General features: G+C 44.7%; 1 protein-coding gene across 1 annotated transcript in view; it reads left to right on the plus strand.

The window, feature by feature from the left end:
- Positions 1 to 10,298: 10,298 nt before the first annotated feature.
- The window catches only part of MYRIP (myosin VIIA and Rab interacting protein), a 217,994-nt gene continuing 209,314 nt past the window's right edge, over positions 10,299 to 18,978 (plus strand). Inside the window, exon 1 of the mRNA XM_069560700.1 lies at positions 10,299 to 10,762. The gene's annotated coding sequence lies outside the window, so the exon portion shown is untranslated. The remainder of the gene's footprint in view (positions 10,763 to 18,978) is intronic.

Raw genomic sequence — 18,978 nt, forward strand, 5'->3', positions numbered from 1 at the left:
AAGATGTTGCAGGAAGGTAGGTTTAACGTGTTGATGATAAGATTGAGTGCATGAGTCCCTTGCAACATTTTGCCACCTCTGCGCTAGCAGGGTCAGCAATTTCGAAAGGCATGGGTCTTCCAGTTACCAGATCATAGGGGGATAACTGGTGTGTCCCCGAGGGAGTAGATTGTATGGCCATAATCTCTTACAGTTTCATATTTTCTCTGTGTGCATGACTAAATTATCATCTACTTGAATTTTATTGAGAATGCTTTGGGTATGGCTCTTTTGAAATGGCAACCCACTCCAGTATTCTTGCCTGGAAAATCCCATGGATGGAGGAGCCTGGTAGGCTACAGTCCATGGGGTCAAAAAGAGTCAGACACGACTGAGCGACTTCACTTTCTTTTGACTTTTGAGTTTATTGTCAACAGAGGGACTCTGCAAATCCTTTTCTGCATTAGTTCATTCAGGTTTTGCCATCCAGGATCGAGCATATGAGATTTAAACCAACATGTGTACAAGTTAGCATAGTTCAAGTAACCCTGAGACATACGTATCCAAAGGAAGTCTAAATTCTACAAATAGCAGCTGGCCTTGTCTGGATTAGGGAAATTCTGAATTATAACTGTTAATTCAGCTCAGGTCCAAGGCATACCTGACTCATGGGAGGGATGAAGCTTTAGAAGCAATAGGTATACGGGGTTTTAGGAGAGTTGCTAGGAAAAGGGAGGGGGTCTGGACAAGGGAATGAAGAGGGAGGAGAAGGATAAGGGGGAGGCGGGAGAGCTGGATACCAGGAAGCAACTGGAGGACAGAGTGGGAGATTTTATTCAGGAAACAAATCTAGTTTGTTGTTGATTAAGTTTGTCAAATTGCTTTTAGCTTTGGTCAAAGCATCTTTCAGTGAGGCAACTTTTGGATCAGAATTTCATTTGGAGGCCTCTGCATGAAAAAATACTGCCCATTAAAACTGAGAAATCCTAGTCCTTTATTTTCTAAGATGTCTCTCAAATGAACAATTTTGTTCAAGCCAAGTGTTCCCAGGGTGGCTACTGAAAATTTAAATCATCATGAAGTCACGCTACTTAGAACAATAGGTACAAAAATTAGGACTGTAACAAGAGTTCAGCAGAAAGGAGGAGCGTCTTCTGGAGGAGGGGGAGAGGACTGCGACTTAAATGATCTTTTGAGAGCAGCAACAGTGAGTCCAAGCGGTGCGTGTGCACCTGTTAGACCCCCCACCCCAACCCTCGCCTGACGGTTGGCTGCCTTTGACCACAGGTGGAAAACCAGAGAGAACATTCTCTTGGGATAAATGCCAAGCTCACAGAACAAGCAAATGCTCTAGAAGAGGAATCCAACTAGTTTTGTTTGTAACTTGGCAAAATTTGTTTAACTGGACTCTGGTTTGCTGAGAACCACAAATTTAAGTTTACAGGCCCTATGTGTGTGTTCTACACTGTGATTCTTCTTCATACTCTTGGGACACTTTAGGACAACACAATGCAAAATAGAACCACCAAAGAGAGCAACATGGGTTGGAAAAGAATGACCTGATTCCACCAAGGAAGCCAAACAAACGGGGACCACTAACAAAACCTAGGCACCAATGAACAAACATCTGAGGAATTCAACAAAGAGACAGCAGGATTCAGACACAGGGCTGTCTTGCAATTGGTGAGAACATGACAAGCCACAAGCAACCCCTGTGGGTATTGAGCCTAGCTGAAGGTTGGGGTCTGTACTGATGAGCAATGCAGAATGCCTGGGTGGGAGCTTTAGGAAAACTGTGGAAATAAACGAAGACCACCAAATGAGAACAAATAGAAGTTTTTTATTTAGAGCTTGTGGTTGGGAGAAATTTAAAGACAAGTGGGGGACTAGGAAAGCTTTATAATGAGAAAAAGGGAAGTCTTCAGTCTGATTAGTGGCTGTTGGCATGGGGAAGCTGAAAGTGGGTTAACTAGGAGCAGGGCAGCCTGTATGATTCATTTGGGTGCATATTTGGGTTTCTCTCTGGAGAAGGAAATGGCAACTCACTCCAGTACTCTTGCCTAGATAATCCCATGGACGGAGGAGCATTGTAGGCTACAGTCCCTGGGGTTGCAAAGAGTTGGACACAACTGAGCGACTTCACTTTAATTGGAAAGATCAGTTTTCATTCCAATCCCAAGAAAGGCAATGCCAAAGAATGTTCAAACTACTGCACAATTACATTCATCTCATATGCTAGCAAAGTAATGCTCAAAATTCTCCAAACTAGTCTTTAACAGCACGTGAACTGAGAAATCCCAGATGTTCAAGCTGGATTTAGAAAAGGTAAAGGACCCAGAGATAAAATTGCCAACATCCTTCAGATCATAGAAAAAGCAAGAGAATTCTAGAAGAACATCTGCTTCTGCTTCATTGACTATGCTAAAGCCTTTGTGTGGATCACAACAAACTGGAAAATTCTTCAAGAGGTGGGAATACCAGACTACCTTTCCTCCCTCCTGAGAAATCTGTATCCAGGTCAAGAAGCAACAGTTAGAGGTGGACATGGGACAACAGACTGGTTCCAAATTGGGAAAGGAGTACATCAAGGCTGTATATTGTCACCCTGCTTATTTACCTCAGATACAGAGTACATCATATGAATTGCTGGGCTGAATGAAGCACAAACTGGAGTCAAAATTGCTGGGAAAAACATCAATAATCTCAGATATGCAGATGACACCACCCTTAGGGCAGAGAGCAAGGAGGAATTAAAGAACCTCTTGATGAAACTGAAAGAGGAGAGTGAAAAAGCTGACTTAAAAGTCAACATTCAAAAAGCTAAGATCATGGCATCCGGTCCCATCACTACATGGTAAATAGATGGGGGAACAATGGAAACAGTGAGAAACTTTATTTTCATGGGCTCCAATATCACTGTAGATGGTGACTGCAGCCATGAAATTAAAAGACGCCTGCTCCTTGGAAAAAAGTTATGACAAACATATACAGCATATTAAAAAGCAGAGACATCACTTTGCCGACAAAGGTCCATCTAGTCAAAGCTGTGGTTTTTCCAGTAGTCATGTGTGGATGTGAGAGTTGGACTATAAGCAAAGCTGAGCACCAAAGAACTGATGCTTTTGAACTGTGGTAATGGAGAAAACTCTTGAGAGTCCCTTGGACTGCAAGGAGATCCAACCAGTCCATCCTAAAGGAAATCAATCCCAAATATTCATTGGAAGGACTGATACTGAAGCTGAAGTTCCAATACTTTGGCCACCTGACGTGAAGAAGTGACTCAGTGGAAAAGACCCTGATGCTGGGAAAGATTGAGGGCAGGAGGAGAAGGGGATGACAGAGGATGAAATGGTTGGGTGGCATCACCAACTTGATGGACATGAGTCTGAGCTCGTTCCGGGAGTTGGTGATGGACAAGGAGGCCTGGCGTGCTGCAGTCCATAGGGTCACAAAGAATCGGACATGACTGAGTGACTGAACTGAACTAATTGGAAACAGGGGCTAAAAAATAAGAAAGCTGGTAGCCATGGATGAAGCTCACTGAGGACTGACTGCTACCAAAGTCGTGGTCTGTCTTCCCGTGCTGGTTGCTGGAGAAGTCAGGGGTCAGAGTCCTGTTATCATATACGGTCTGGCTGTTGTCCATTTGTATTCAGTGTCTCAGGGGTTCAGCTCTACTAGCTCCTGGATGCAGCAGGGTCCATCTCAAATGCGCTTTCATTTCCATTTTCTCACCACCCTCCCACATTTCTGAAAGGACCAAGAAAAGATTCAGCCTGAGATCCTTGGGAGAGTCAGTGTTTTTCCAGGGTATTCGCATTCCTTCCAAATTACTCTCTTCCCCTTCTGCAAGAGAGAGTGCTGCTTTTTTTCCTCTCTTCCTACAGAGCAGGAGCTCCCCTACATTAAGCCCTCTTTTCCCTTGCCCTTAGAAATGTTTCTGTTCCGAGTAGGATCCACGCTTCTGTCTCCTGGAGCCAGAAGCCTCTGGGCTCACCAAGGTGGTGGTGATGCTGGTGGAAGGGGGAGTGCCGAGACCAGAAACACCTTCCAGCACAGCAATCAGCCTACAGATTCTTCACTTCTGGAAGGAACTTTAAAATACGTGAAAATTCAGGTCACCTGATTAACATACATCGGTATGAATATTCAGCATGCATAGAAGTCTCTGAACAGTTTTGAATTGTGAATGTAGTGTAAATTTTCCCTGGCATCTTTGTTCATTCAGTACATATTTATCCAGCACTTTCCTTGTGTTCCGCTCTGTCCAGAGCACTTGGAGTTATTTGAGAACAAAGCAAAGAGCTCTGTCCTCCTATAGCTTACATTCCAGAAGGGGAAGGCAAACAATAAACAGGAAACAGAAAAAGTGAGTTAATAGTGTGTTAAAGGGTGACAAGTCCTATGGAATAAAGAAAATGCAGAGCAGGGTAGGGAGGATCAGGCAGAGGGAAAGAGGGCGGCTTCATCTATGTCCTTTTCTTTGGTGATGCCTGCCTTTGCCATGTCAATAGCAACCTTATTGCTAAGTCTCAGTGAATAAGATCAAGACAATTAAACCAACCCTCAGGGTTTGAGCATTGTTATGAAGGAGATGCACGCTCACACAGAGAGGGCCCAGGCTAAGTTTGTGGGTATTACTGCTAATTTTATTAATTCTTAGCTTAGCTGCAGGCTGTCAGCTGCCAAGGATCTGAACTGATTTGGGATTCAGAGAAACAGTGTTTCTGATTTGGCTATAGAAGTTATAACCAACTCTGGGCTTCCTCTTAGGGATCCAATTTATAGTAAGAAAAATCCTAACAGGAGAGAATCACAAATCAAGACTTTGTAACTCAGTAATCATCATATATGCCTGTAAAATAATACTGTTATTATCAGTACCTATCAGCAGCATCAGGATCCCTTATTAGATGCCCTAGTCAGTGAATGACAAATTTTCTATTATTACATCTACATTGTCCTTCCAAGATGGAATCAACTTGACTACAGAAAGCAGCAAAGCTTTTTTTTTTTTTTTTTTTTTTTTGCAGCAAAGCTTTTTAAAAGCTGTTGTTTAGTAGCAAACAAATAGCTGTATAATAAAACATTAACTGTTCCAAAAAAAAAAGGAAATAGTTCTAAAAAAAGAAAAAACTGTACTAGAAACAAATTCTTTTCTCTGCATTTCTATTTCTATTTAGTCCAGTATGGAGATGTTTCATAACTCAAGATATACATTTAGCCATATGTTTTTTTATTTTTCTAATTCATCACTGAAGAGCAGAAAATTCAATATTTCCAGTTTGAAGTTTTTCACCTGCCTTGAGTTGTTGAAAGATGTGAGTGTATCCTTAGCCCAGCCAGGTCCATCTTATTCCCTCATTCAACAAACAAACTAGATGTGCCGCACGGTACTCTCCTCTCTTGGTATCTCAGGGTGGGCCTGTTGAGGGCTGGTCCCGTGTGGCTTGGTTTGTGTAAGCTTCTGTGTGAATATAAGTTTTCACTTCTCTAGGATAAATGCCCAAGGTGAAGGTACTGGGTTCTATGATAGGTCTGATTTTAGGTTCGTTTTTTCTTTGATAGGCAAGATGTAGATTTATTAATATAGCATGATTGTGAGAGAGGCAAGCCAGCAGGCAAGGGGGACTCTGCCCCAAGATTAAGTTGGCTGTGTGTGTGCACGGGTGCTTAGTCAGGTCTGACTCTCTGTGACTCCATGGACTGATGCCCACCTGGCTCCTCTGTCCACGGGATTTCCCAGGCAAGAATACTAGAGTGGGTTGCCATTTCCTCCTCCACTGATTTTAGTTTTAAAACAAATAGCCGAACTCTTTTCCAGAGTGGTTGTGCCATTTTACATTCCAACCAGCAGTGCGTAAGTGATATGATTTCTCTGTCTTTCCCCCAGCATTAGGTGTCACTGTTTTTTAATCTTACCCATTCTGATAGGTGGGGCTTCTCTCATCGCTCAGTTGGTAAAGAATCCGCCTGCAATGTGGGAGACTCTGATTTGATTCCTGGGTTGGGAAGATCTGCTGGAGAAGGGATAGGCTACCCACTCCAGTATTCTTGGGCTTCCCTTTTGGCGCAGCTGGTAAAGAATTCACCTGCAATGTGGGAGACCTGGGTTCGATCCCTGGGTTGGGAAGATCCCCTGGAGAAGGGAAAGGCTGCCCACTCCAGTATTCTGGCCTGGTGAATTCCATGGACTATGCAAAGAGTCGGACACGACTGAGTAACTTTCACTTTCACTATTCTGATAGGTATGTAGTGATATCTTATACAGCTCTACTTTACAGTTTCCTAATTGCTAATGATGTCGAGCATCTCTTCATGTGCATATTTGCCAACTACATATACTAATATCTTGATGTCTTTTGCCCATTTTAAAATTGGATTATTTGCGGGTTTATATTGCCAAATGTTGAGAGCTCTTTACATATTCTAGATACAAGTCCTTTGTCAAATGTTATGTGTCAAATGTTCCAGGTGCCCAGAGGAAGCAAAGATGTGACATGGTCCCAATCTCAATGTATCTCCAGTCTAGTTGGGAAGAGCTGAGTGCCGAAGAATTGATGCTTTTGAACTGTGGTGTTGGAGAAGACTCTTGAGAGTCCCTTGGACTGCAAGGAGATCCAACCAGTCCATCCTAAAGGAGATCAGCCCTGGGATTTCTTTGGAAGGGATGATGCTAAAGCTGAAACTCCAGTACTTTGGCCACCTCATGCGAAGAGCTGACTCATTAGAAAAGACTCTGATGCTGGGAGGGATTGGGGGCAGGAGGAGAAGGGGACGACAGAGGGTGAGATGGCTGGCATCACTGACTCGATGGACGTGAGTCTGGGTGAACTCCGGGAGTTGGTGATGGACAGGGAGGCCTGGCGTGCTGCAATTCATGGGGTCGTAAAGAGTTGGACACGACTGAGCGACTGAACTGAACTGAACTGAACTGAATATTACCTAACAAGGGCTAAGTGGCATTAAAGAGGGAGAGATACATTTTTTGGAAAATCAGATAGCATGCTTTGGCTGATAGGGAAGTAGTAGGTGAAGGGTTCTCCATTTCTACGCCAGAGAATGCCACAAAACAGCATAGAAATTTCCCTTACAAGCTAATTTTTACCCAGCTTAATAATTATAATTTTTAGATAACTAACATATATTAAATCTCACCATGTGCAATTTCATATACACTGTGTCAATTAATAACAATCTTATATCAATTAATAACAATTAAGGGCACTGGAGAGGATTACACTCTACTTTACAGGTAGAAATCTGGGATTCAGCAGTTAAGTAACTTGCCCAAGCTCACAGACAGCAAATGGTAAGGTCAGACTGGCACCCTGGACTTGGGATTCTTTTAATTCTACCCAGAATCTTCCTGAGATATGTCCTTTCCTGCCAGTATAAACTCATCAATCTTATGGCTAAGAAATGGACTGTCTGATTCACATTTTAAAAGAAGATGCAACACATTTCCTTTGCACAAAAGTCAACGAGCTCTTCTTGATAAAGGAAGGATCCATTAAAACTCTTACAGTGGTCAAGATCATGCAGAAAATGGAAAAGCAAGCATGGCTGCTGAGCCGTGAGGGGCAAAAGAAGAGATAGACATTGGTGGAAAGTTTGCTGGTAAAAGTTTTGCTGGATGACAGCTCAGGATGGACTCATCAAGGAGGTAGCATTTCAGGTCATCTTGTTATCAGTTCATTGTTAGCCAAATCATCTTCAAATGCCAAACCTTTCCTGGGGAGTGCTTTTAAAAGATCAACAAGAGCTCTGCTCTGGTGAAGAACTAAAGCCATGCCTGTTTCTGACCTGAAAGTGAAGCGTTAGTTGCTCAGTCCTGTCCGACTCTTCGCCTCTCCACGGACTGTAGTCCACCAGGCTCCTCTGCCGATGGAACTCTCCAGGCAAGAATACTGGAGTGGGTTGCTCTTCCCTTTTCCAGGGGATATTCCTGACCCAGGGATCGAACCTGGGTCTCGTGGAATTGTGAGCAGATTGCTTCCCTTGTGGCTCAGCTGGTAAAGAATCCGCCTGCAATGTGGGAGACCTGGGTTTGATCCCTGGGTTGGAAAGATCTCCTGGAGAAGGGAAAGGCTACCCACTCCAGTATCCTAGCCTGGAGAATTCCATGGACGGTACAGTCTATGGAGTCACAAAGAGTCGGACACAACTGAGCAACTTTCACTATTTACCGTCTGAGCCACCAGGGAAGCCCCAAAGGGCAACAGATAGGGAACTGGGGCTCTTTCTCACTCATAATGTCTCCGGATATCCATCCGTACTTTCTTCCTGTTTTATTTGTGACCTTACCCAAATCACTGAACTATTCCGTACTTATTTATCTTTCTTTTAAAATGTTTATAACTTAGGGAAGACGTTAGGACCTTGATTCTGAAACAGTCTGTAAAGAGGTGGATTTACATATTAGGTCAGTTTTGCAAACACTTGTATGACGTCAAATAACCTTAGAAGCCAGCCCCCATTCTGTCATGACACGGCCACTGGCAGGCCATATGTGGAGAGTAATGCTTTCACATTCTACATGCTGAACTTTACCCTGCTGGCCTGGGATCCAGCTGCAGAAGCAGAGGTCTTCACAATGTCTGCACAGAAATGGACATGAGTATTAACATGCAGCTGACCAGTGACCAGTCATGAACCACCTGCAAACATACGGGCAAATTTACTCCCAACACAATGTCCATCTCATTGTCTCTGCCAACAGTCAGAATCCCCCAGGCAAACAAGCAGAATATCCAAGTCCCAGACTATTCAAGGGGTAAAGCATGACTGAAACAGGGCAAATGAGTCTTCGTGGGTGGTTTAATGTGCACTCTGGGAAAGAAAAGACTGCCTCCTTCTTGAATTCTGATCACTGAGAAGAGAAGACTGAAGCTGTCCAGGGCCACCATGGAGTAAGTCAGCTTAAAAACGAAGCCCACAGTGGAAAGCAGAGAGAAAAGGAGGAGGGTGAGAGGAATTAAGAGTAGGGGCTGAGATTCCAGTTCTACTTCTGACATCACTTGAGAGCTCCTGAATTCATCTTCACCTGTAGTTAGATCTACCATTTTATATAACAAAAGGCAAAAATAAGAACATTAGAGAAATTCATTTGGTTGTAGATTCTCTCTAGGAGGGTACTCACGAAGGAGACAGCAATGGCTGCCACCAGGAAGAGAAATTGAGAGGCTGGGGGATAAGGGTGACAGAGAGATCACCCTTGTTAACTTTGTATTCATTTGCACCATTAAATTTTCGTTCCACTGCGAACGCTAATTAAGAACAGATACGTAAAATTAAAATTGAATGTAAATAAAACAGAAACAAAACACAAACTTTCTTTCACTTTACTAGTTTGTGGGTAAATAAAATCGGTTTGAGAGAGGAAACCAGATCTTTAGAGAAAACAACTCTACCTTCCAAGTTCCCTTCTTACAGGTGTTTTTGGGGGGGGGGGGGCTGCTGCACACAGGTCAGCAAATGAGCCGTCCGTTTCTACTGCGCAAATTTACACAGAGAGAACAGGCTCAATCCATGGTCCTGAGAAAAGATTCCCAAGGTTTTAGGAATCACCCATGTAGCTTTATTCTACTTTGTCAGAATAAAGGTCTTTCGCTGCGACTTCCGTCCTGCAGCGAAAATTCATAATGTGCCGAGTTGTTGGCGCTGAGGCAGTCCGTCTTAGAAAGATTCCGGGTCCTGTGCCCTAATGGATGCAAAAGCAACGAAGCCCTGGCCTGGAGGGGAACCTTTCAACTCCCAGTCTTTCTTCCAGCATCTGGAACTCCAGGCAGGAGCCCAAATGCAGTCCTCACTGGCAGCAATCGGGCTTTGGGGCATTTGGGAACGCAAAAGCCTTGGCTCAGAGTGCCAAGCGTCAGACCAGTCAATGCGTGTTGAACGAAGGAGCGTCGCTAGCGCAGTAAATTCAGGAAAAAACGAAAGGAACCCAGACCAGGGGATGGGTCACCACGGTGACTTTCAATACCCGGGCCCTGTGAAGTGAAGAAGAACTGTCTTTGGGGACCCGCCGGCTGGGAAGGGAGGGCGCCCACACTCTGGAAGCCACGCCGGGCCGGGATTCAGGTGACCAGTCACTCGGAGGTCAGGGAGGGTCTGGTCGCCCGGGCTGTAGGGGCAGGAAAACTCTTACTTCACGGTTGGGAATGACCTGGGGTCTGTCTGGGAACTCTGTGGCCGAGGCCCCAACACCGCACTGAGCTGGCGAGCTAGGGGCACGCGGCTCCGACCCCAGCGCTACCCGAGCCCCGCCTCCTGCTGCGCCCCGCCCCGCCCCTCCGGCGCGTGCCGCCTGCGTGCGGGGAGGAGGGCCTGAGCAGCCCGCTGGGCAGGCACCCCGGCCCCGGCGCAGGCGCGAGCACGCGCCCCCTCCCGCCTGGTGCCCCGCACGCGCCCCCGCTCCCGGCGCCTCTGATTGGCTATCGGCCCGGCCAGCAGGTGTCGGCTGGGGCTGCGGCCCCGCTGGCCCTCGCTGCCTGCGGCGCGGGCGCCTCCCTCGCACCCGCTACCGCCGCTGCGCTCACGCCTCCCGCCCCTGCTCTGGGCTCCTGCTGCGGCTGCGGTTCTGGCGGCCGAGCCCCCGCGGCGGCGCTGCAGCTCAGATCTGCCACGCCAACAGACCCGCGCCCCTGCCTTGCTGCTCGCAGCTTCCTAATCCACGCGGTGCGCTGCGGCAGGTGCCCCAGGCATCCCAAAGCGCCGTGGCCTGAGCCCGGAGGCCATCGATGACCCCGGTCACGTACCTACTCTAGCCCGGCCACCCCGTGTGAGTACCGTCCCCTCCTCTCTGGCAGCTTTGCACCATTCTGCTCCTTATGTTGCCGCAACTTCGGGGGTGGGTGTATGGAGGTGTTTCTCATGTCCCCGTAGTACACCCCGTGGGTGTCCTGAGCCAGGGCCCCCGGGCACGGCCAGTCAACCTCTGCGGAGGGGCATGGGGGGCCATCAAACTTGCTAGGGGGTCGTCACAGAATCGGGACCACCTTTTTCCTGCTGCCGGGTCGGAGCTCAGCTCTGCATTTCCTTCGAGGCTTGCGATTCCACTGGCCACGTAGCTCTTGGGCTGCGGTTCACCGCTCACCCACTACGCTCCTTAAACCATCAGGTAAGCGCCGGGAGCAGCCCAGCGTGGCCGACTTGATTCTTCCCACTCTTAATTTCTGTAAAATGGGACTAATCGGGGACTTGCTCAAGGTCATGGCCAGTGCACAGTCTAAGAACCGGAGTCGATAGGAGTCTGGCAGGGTTCTCGGACTGCTTGGGGAGGGTTGGCTGTTGCAGGTCTGGGGGTGCTCACTTCAGCTTCACTCCCCACCCCCTTCTCCTTCCTGCTCCCTCCCCTCCAACTCCGCTGCTTTTGGAGAAGTCAGGAGCCAATTCTAAGGTATCCTTCAGAGGTTAGGAGGTAGCCGAGGAGGGCCTATGGGGAGTGCAGAGCGGTCCCGTGTTGGAAACCCAGGGACCTGCAGCATTAGCAGCATCCCCTCTGTTCCCCGTAACTTAATTTACTTACGACCCCCGACCCCGCAGTAGCGGAATTTGCTGGGTGCCTGAAAATTCCCCTGCTAGGGTCAGCCATGTTCCGTTTCCTTCTCCCAAATAAACCCTATCCCCAGGGTAAGTATCTAAGAGACTCGAACTGCACACACCAGTCTGGGTCCCGGGACTTCCTAACAGAAGCTGCAGGCTCTGTGCTGGGCTCCCATCTGCTCTTAGAAAATGCTTTACGTCTGGATTATTTCTGCTCGCTTCAGTCCCTACCCCTTGATCTGGATGTTTCCCACTTTGCCAGGGGAAGGCGGAGCCTAGTCTCAGAACGTATGTAAATATCGTTACACAGCTCTGGTGGGGCTGTGTGGGCGGTTCTCAGAGCTTTGGGTCTGGGAGAGGGTCACCCCTTCTCTGTTGACATTATCACCCTGTCCCTCCAACTCAGTCTCCCTTGCCCCATCTCAGGGATAAGATGACCACGTAGGTAGCTTTGTGATATCTGACAAACATCTTGGAGCCTCAACTTTTAAAATCTATACAATGGAATAACTCTGCCCCCCACTTCCCAAAGCCGCTGGGGTTCAGGGTACCTGATAGATCTGAGAGTAAAAGACAGTCCAAGAGGGCCTGAGCTGTAGATGGAAATGGGGGTGATTTAAATACATTTCCCAGCGACTTTGGGACTGTATTCATAGGTCTAAAAATCCTTGTTTCCTGACAAATTCAGTTTAAGACTTTGAAAATACTACTTTCCATCTTCCTGTCGCTAATTCCCCCTCTTGCCTCATTAGCCAACCTCCATCACCCCTCCCTCCCCAACCCCATCCACCATGTCTGTGGTTTGTCTCTATGGGCTGAAAGCTGGCTGCCCTCTGTGGGTCTGGGGGATGTGTCTGGAGTTGGGAGTTGAGTCTGGGGTGGGGCGAAGCATGTGTGTGAGGGCGGGGGGCTGTTTCTGTGGAGATGGTGTGTATCTCTGTGGCAGGAGTCTCTTCATGGTCTAGGTGTTGTGTGTGGAGGCGGAGGGGGAATGGTCTGCTCCAGGATCTGAAAAAGTCAACTGTTAACCACCCTCAGCAATTTAAGCTAACAGTGGTATCGATTGTGTCCTGTCTCCTTCCTCCCTGTCCAGAGGGACAGAAGGAGAGCTCGTCTGAGGCCGTGGCCCTTACAGCAATTCATACACAGACTGAAGCGCCTCGTGGAGAACTAGGCATGCCCCTCATTTTGCCTTCCTGGTTATTATTGTGTTTGTCTCAAAGGCAAGGTAGGGAGAGTGGACTGAATCGTCAGACCTTTCCGGGATACTATCATCTCAGAAAACTGCACAGATCTGAAGATTTTCACAAACTGAACACACCTGTGTAACAAGTGCCCAGAGTAAGACCTAGAATATTCCCAGCTTCCAGATTATCCCCTGCAGAAACTATCAGTCCCCTTCCCCTGAAGGTAAACCACCATCCTGCTTAGGTTTGTCGGATCAGTTTTGTTTTTTATTCCTATTATTATTTATCATTTTAGTTGCAAAGCCGTCATTTTAGTTTCAAAACCGCTCAATGGTCTTCACCTCCTTTTTTTTTTTTAATATATGCAAACCAAAGGTAATTATACCTAAGCTAGTCCAAAAAACTCGAAGGAAGAATTTGGTCTTAAGATCTGGGTGGAATCTGATCTGGTTGTCCCCGGACAATCTGATTATCAGTTCTTGGGTGATGTAACAAACCCAACCCCAACCCCACATATAACAGTGCTGATGCTGAGGACGGTTTATTCACAGAGCGTATTTGACTAATGCAAATCCAAAATAGTGATAATAAAATATGAATGAAGAAAAGATATGAGTGAATTCATTTGACATATGAAAATAGAAGTATTTTGAATTCCTCAAAGTTAAAATTTGGTGAATGAATCAGGAGCTGTTTGTGCTGTTGCCGCATGGTGGCGCCACATTGGCGGGGTAACTGACATACCGCCATCCTTTCCGAAATCCTCGCGAAGGAGTCCCAGGAATAAAATTCCTCAGGATCTCCAAAAGTGACTTACAAACACTGTGGTTTTTCCTCTGTCTGGCAGACAGGCCTCCTCTCTGGTGCCTGTTACTAAGTCTTTGAGTAGACTCCTTCCCAGCTTTTGAGAAGGGTAACTTGTGGTTTACAGGCAGCTATGTGTTGGAAGTGAGTGGACCTGAGACACTATTGCCTTCTCTTTAATACTATGAAGCTGCAGTATGTCCTTGGAAGTCTAAAGGGGTCAACCAGAAAGCTAACTTAGGTGCGTTGTGATCCTTTTGGTCTCATTTCACCCCAGAATTCTTCCAAGGGTGTGAGATAAGGAGTTCTTTATCTTGAGTCAGATAGCTCTCTTGACAGAGCACTGTCTATGGTGAGCTCGGAAGAATCAATAGGCCTGAATGTAACCAAACTGCTGCTAGATAAAGTGCCCTGTGTTCCACAGGGAGGGGTCAAGTCACAGGGGAACCCCCTGGGGCTGGGCGTGTTGGGTCCAGCTGCAGAGAGGGCTAGGGGGACCCGTTTAGCACCCTCCTCCCATCCACTGCCTTTTCACCATCAGTGTGACTGAGACTCTACTCAGAAGACCTTGTTCATGGGATGCCTGCTGTGCCTTTGATTGCTGAGATGTGGAGTGTTTGCGTATGCTGGACACTGTGTATGTATTCACTTACTGTCCCAAACAGGAGGAGAGTGATGTTCCCATTTTATTGCGAAGACTCTTCAGCCTTCACACTGTGTGAGCCAGAGTGAGGACTGAGAGCCAGTCTCTCAGACAGCTTCCCTCGCTGAGTTGTACCCTCTGCAGGGTGAGAGGAGTCTTGCATAATTCTCCTGCCCTCTCTGGCCCCTGGTATAGCAGGTTGTAACTTCTTGTTAGAGCTTCTTGTAGTAGCTTCTTGAATCCAAGTATGGGATTGCCATAAATAGAAACTTCTCTGCTGAGTGAGGGGGAAATCCACACAGTGAAGGATGGGGATTTGGAGCTGAGTCCATACAGCCTGTAACACTGAGGCTTAGTGTGTGCCTGTCAGAATGTGTAGTCTTATTTTGTGTTTAAAATTTTATGTACACGGAAATAAGACTCACAGATGTAAAAACCCAAACTTACAGTTACCAAAAGGGAAACTGCGAGGGAAGATAAATTAGGAATTTAGGATTAACAGATACATACTACTATATATAAAATAGATAAACAGCAAGGACCTACTACTGTATAGCCCAGGGAACTATATTCAATACCTGTCATAACCTATAATGGAAAAGAATCTGAAAAGGAATATATATATATATATGTCTGTGTGTATGAATATATGTATATGTATGTATATGTATGTGTGTATATATATATATATATATATATATATATATATATATATATATATGACTTCCCTGGTGGCTCAGATGGTAAAGCATCTGTCTACAATGTGGGAGACCTGGGTTCGAGCCCTAGGTTGGGAAGATCCCCTAGAGAAGGAAATGGCAATCCATTCCAGTATTATTGCCTGGAAAATCCCATGGACAGAGGAGCCTGGTAGGTTACAGTCTATGGGGTCACAAAGAGTCAGACACGACTGAGAGACTTCACTTCACTTCACTTTCATATTTGTGTGTGTGTATATGTCTGTATAACTGAATCACTCTGCTATACACCTGAAATGAATACAACAGTGTAAATCTATTATACTTCATTTATAAAAAAAAAAAAAGATGCTCTCAGAAGAACTCCATGTTTACCTGGAGGATTGAAGGTGGAAGGGAGAAATGCATAGAGGACTATTTGTGTCCATCCTTTAATAAAATGATGTATTAAAAATTAAAACAATTAACAGGGACTCTCTTGGTGGTCCAGTGGTTAAGACCCCGTGCTCCCAATGCAGCAGTCCTGGATTCGATCCCTGGTCAGGGAATTAGATCCTACATGCCACAGCTAAAGACCCTGCATGCCACAATTAAAGTTCCCGTGTGCCAGAGCTAAGACCTGGTGCAGCCAAACAAATAAATAAAAATAAATATAAAAAGCCACAAACATACATTACAAAAAATTATAGGTTTCCTTGGTGGCTCAGTGGTAAAGAATCTGCCTGCCAATACAGGAGACACAGGTTCAATCGCTGATCCCAGAAGCTCCCACATGCCACAGAGCAACTAAGCCCGTGCCCCACACCTACTGAGCCTGTGCTCTAGAGCCGTGTGCCACGACTACTGAAGCCCGTGCCCCCTAGAGCCCGCGCCCTGCAACAAGAGAAGCCACCTCAACAAGAAGCCTGCGCGCCACACCTAGCGACTAGCCCCTGCTTACCACAACTTGAGAAAATCCCTTTTGCTAGTGTCAAAAGTATTGCAGGGAGTATTCTTGATAGGCTCTTGTAGAAATGTACAGGAGTGTGTCTAAGGTGTATATCCCTAGGAGCTGAGTAGCTGGGTGATAGGATATCCTTGCATAACCTTCTGGCTGTTACTTCAGCCCTTCGAGGTTTTGTAAGTTGCCCTTCAGAGCTGCTGTATCACACTCCCACCAACACTGTCCTGGAGCTCTTTGTATGCCTGTATCTTTGGCTATGCCTGACATTAATTAGATGTTTTAATTCTGGTTAATTTGATAAGCATGCAATGTATTTCACTGCTTTTCTTTTGCATTTCCCTTAGAGAGCTTTTAAAAATGTTTTGATTTCCAAGTTTCTTTTCTATGCATCACCATTTTTTAGTAAATATAACTTTTAGATCTTAAAACTCATTTGATGGTTATATTTCTCTACTGTGTGAGGCAGGGATCTAATGTTTTCCATGTTGAAAACCATTACCACATGATCACTGAATATTTAGCTATTTTCTCATTTATTTTGTTGTCATCTCTGCCATATACCAATTTTGTTGTGTTTTGTTTTTTTTTTCAGATCTTTTTCTTAACTCTGTTCTATTAATCTTTCTGTGATTCCTGAGCTAATATCACTTTCATTTAATTATTAAAGTTTTACAATATATCTTCCCTTCTTAGCCTTTTTCTTCAAAATTGTCTTGGCTATTCTTGATCCTCTAGGCTTCAGATGAGTTTTAGGATCTATCCTAAATATCACTTCCTATGAAAAATACTATTATCACAATTTGGTAAAATAGAAAATGAAAGCGTGTTCTCTTGTTTCTTTTTCTTCAAATATAGTGCTAATCAAGCTATTTTATTTCTCATTATTTAGTCTGAAATTTTGGTCCCCATCTTAAGTGGGTTTACTCCAAGTAACTCCTCTGTGGTACCAAAGATCCTTGAATAACAAGGATCAGATAAATATAATTCTTTTAAACACAAATGAGAATTTTTTTAACTCAACAAAATGTGAGCAGCATTGATGTCAATGATTATTCTTCTGTGTCATTATTTTTATCCTCTTAATAATCCATTTCATCTGTGTACTGTAATTTAGTCAACAAAATCATTCTTTTAAAACATTAAGCACTTTATGCTTTTTAATTATAGCCTAATCTTTGCATGCATTTTTGTTTTCTTAGGATGAATCATTTTGTCAAAATTTACTTACTTTTCTTTAGATATTTGATACATATTGCCAAATGACCCTCCAGGAAAGTATATAAACTTGTGTTGCTACTGGTAGTGTCTGAGTGGGCCAGATCCCCAGGCCTTGTTAGTGAGAGATGTAATTATTCATCAGCTTTGTTAATTTTATAGGCAAAGGGAAAAAAAGAATCTTATTTTTACTTTGCTTTTCTTTTCTAGTGGGACAGAATATACTTCCATGTTTATTCATAGCCCACTTTGCTACAGAATTTTCCATAAGGGTGGTTTCTTTTACTCTCTGTGAAAGAATCTTGCATTATCTCTTAAAGTGTTTTTGAGAGAACAATCGGATTGTTTTATACAGATTATGTTCATATTTTTTAACTATTAAACATCATTCCACCATCTGAAAATACCGTATTTTACAAATCTGTCTCCTCCATGGTGAATTTTAGCTTGTTTCTGTATGTCTTCTGTGGCTACGACACAGATGTGTACAGTAAATATCTTTGAAATGTACTCATGCACACCGAAAGAAATTCTTGAGAATGTATGCCCAAAAGTAGAACTGAAGGGTCATTATCTATAATATAAACTTACATATTTACATATGTAATATACGTATATTACATATTTATATATAAACTTGACTATCTGCCGCCAAATTGCTCCCCAAATGGTTCTACTCACTTAAACATCCCTAGCAGTGCGTATGATAGCATCTGTCACTTTAAGGAAATAATAATAATAGTAGAGAAGTAGGAACGAAGATGCTAAACTGGAAAGTATGTGTTTGTAGTGTATATAGATACCAAGTTCATTTAGAAATCTCAGAGTTCTTTTTTACCTTTTCATTGAGAATCCTGCATCACATAAATGATTAAGTATCTAAGTCATAAACGTCATGTAAATATTTACTTGGCTTAGGAGACAAGTTTAAAAGGTGAGTGGTTTTTGCAGTTCCATTATTCGGGGCAGTCTACAAAATGGGGCGAGCGTTTGACAACCAGTAAAGCAGCTCAGTCCAGCTCTTGGCCTCTCCCCTCAGGGCAGGCGCTCTAGCCTTCATCTCCTCTTTTAAAATTTCGAAGACCTTGGTTGGTAAGCCTGAGATAATAATGTACCATTAACACCATGTTGCTAATGACCTTATGTGATCGGTTACTAGTGACCGTAAGACCAGAACAGCCTGAAACCACCAGGTGGTTCTTGAGGAAAAGGCTCAAAGACAGATTTATTTGGGGACAGGCTGGTTACTTTACTGCCGGAGACCTCGCTCACTTCAGACTTAACCCTGAGAATCGATTCTGCGTTTGTGTAGAGAGAGTCAAAAGAGGTTGATGAAACTGCCTAAAATAAATGCTGTTTGAAAACCGCTTTGGGGTTGTATTCAACCGTGTGTTATTTGCCGCCATTACCTTCCCTAGGTAAATATGAGTTAAATTTTCTGGTGTATGTTTATATATCATCAGCTGAGAAAAGAAACCCACTCCATGGAAAGTCCTTTTGTGGCTATGATTTACAGCGTAATGCCACTGATGTCACAGATATGTGATCTGCAGCTGGGATGCACAAATCCATCCTGTGGGCTGACAGTTTAATCTCACTGAGCAGACACTTGGGAGAAGAACTCAAGAAGGTGAGAGGGGGGAAGGCGGTTGCCTACAAGACAGAGGTCATGGCCCCCTCTAGATCCATGTTCCCAGGATCTAGTGTGGCTATTTGCCAAAGTCTCCAAATAATCCCACACTGACTCACAGCTCAGATGATTGTTATCCTATATAGTTCTCCCTTTTTGGTATGAAATTTAACTACCAAAAGTATAGTGGGTCATTTCCTAGGCTTGGAAGCCTGGATATTCCTGGAAAAAAGAAAAATGACCCAAGCCCCTTTACATAATTTGTTTTTTTTTCTGAAGATAGTCCAATCTGTATAAGCAGTGCTTCCAGCCCCAAAGCTCTTCCTAACCTC

This window comes from Ovis canadensis, chromosome 19 (genome assembly GCF_042477335.2).
Source record: "Ovis canadensis isolate MfBH-ARS-UI-01 breed Bighorn chromosome 19, ARS-UI_OviCan_v2, whole genome shotgun sequence".
In the NCBI taxonomy this organism is placed as follows: domain Eukaryota; kingdom Metazoa; phylum Chordata; class Mammalia; order Artiodactyla; family Bovidae; genus Ovis; species Ovis canadensis.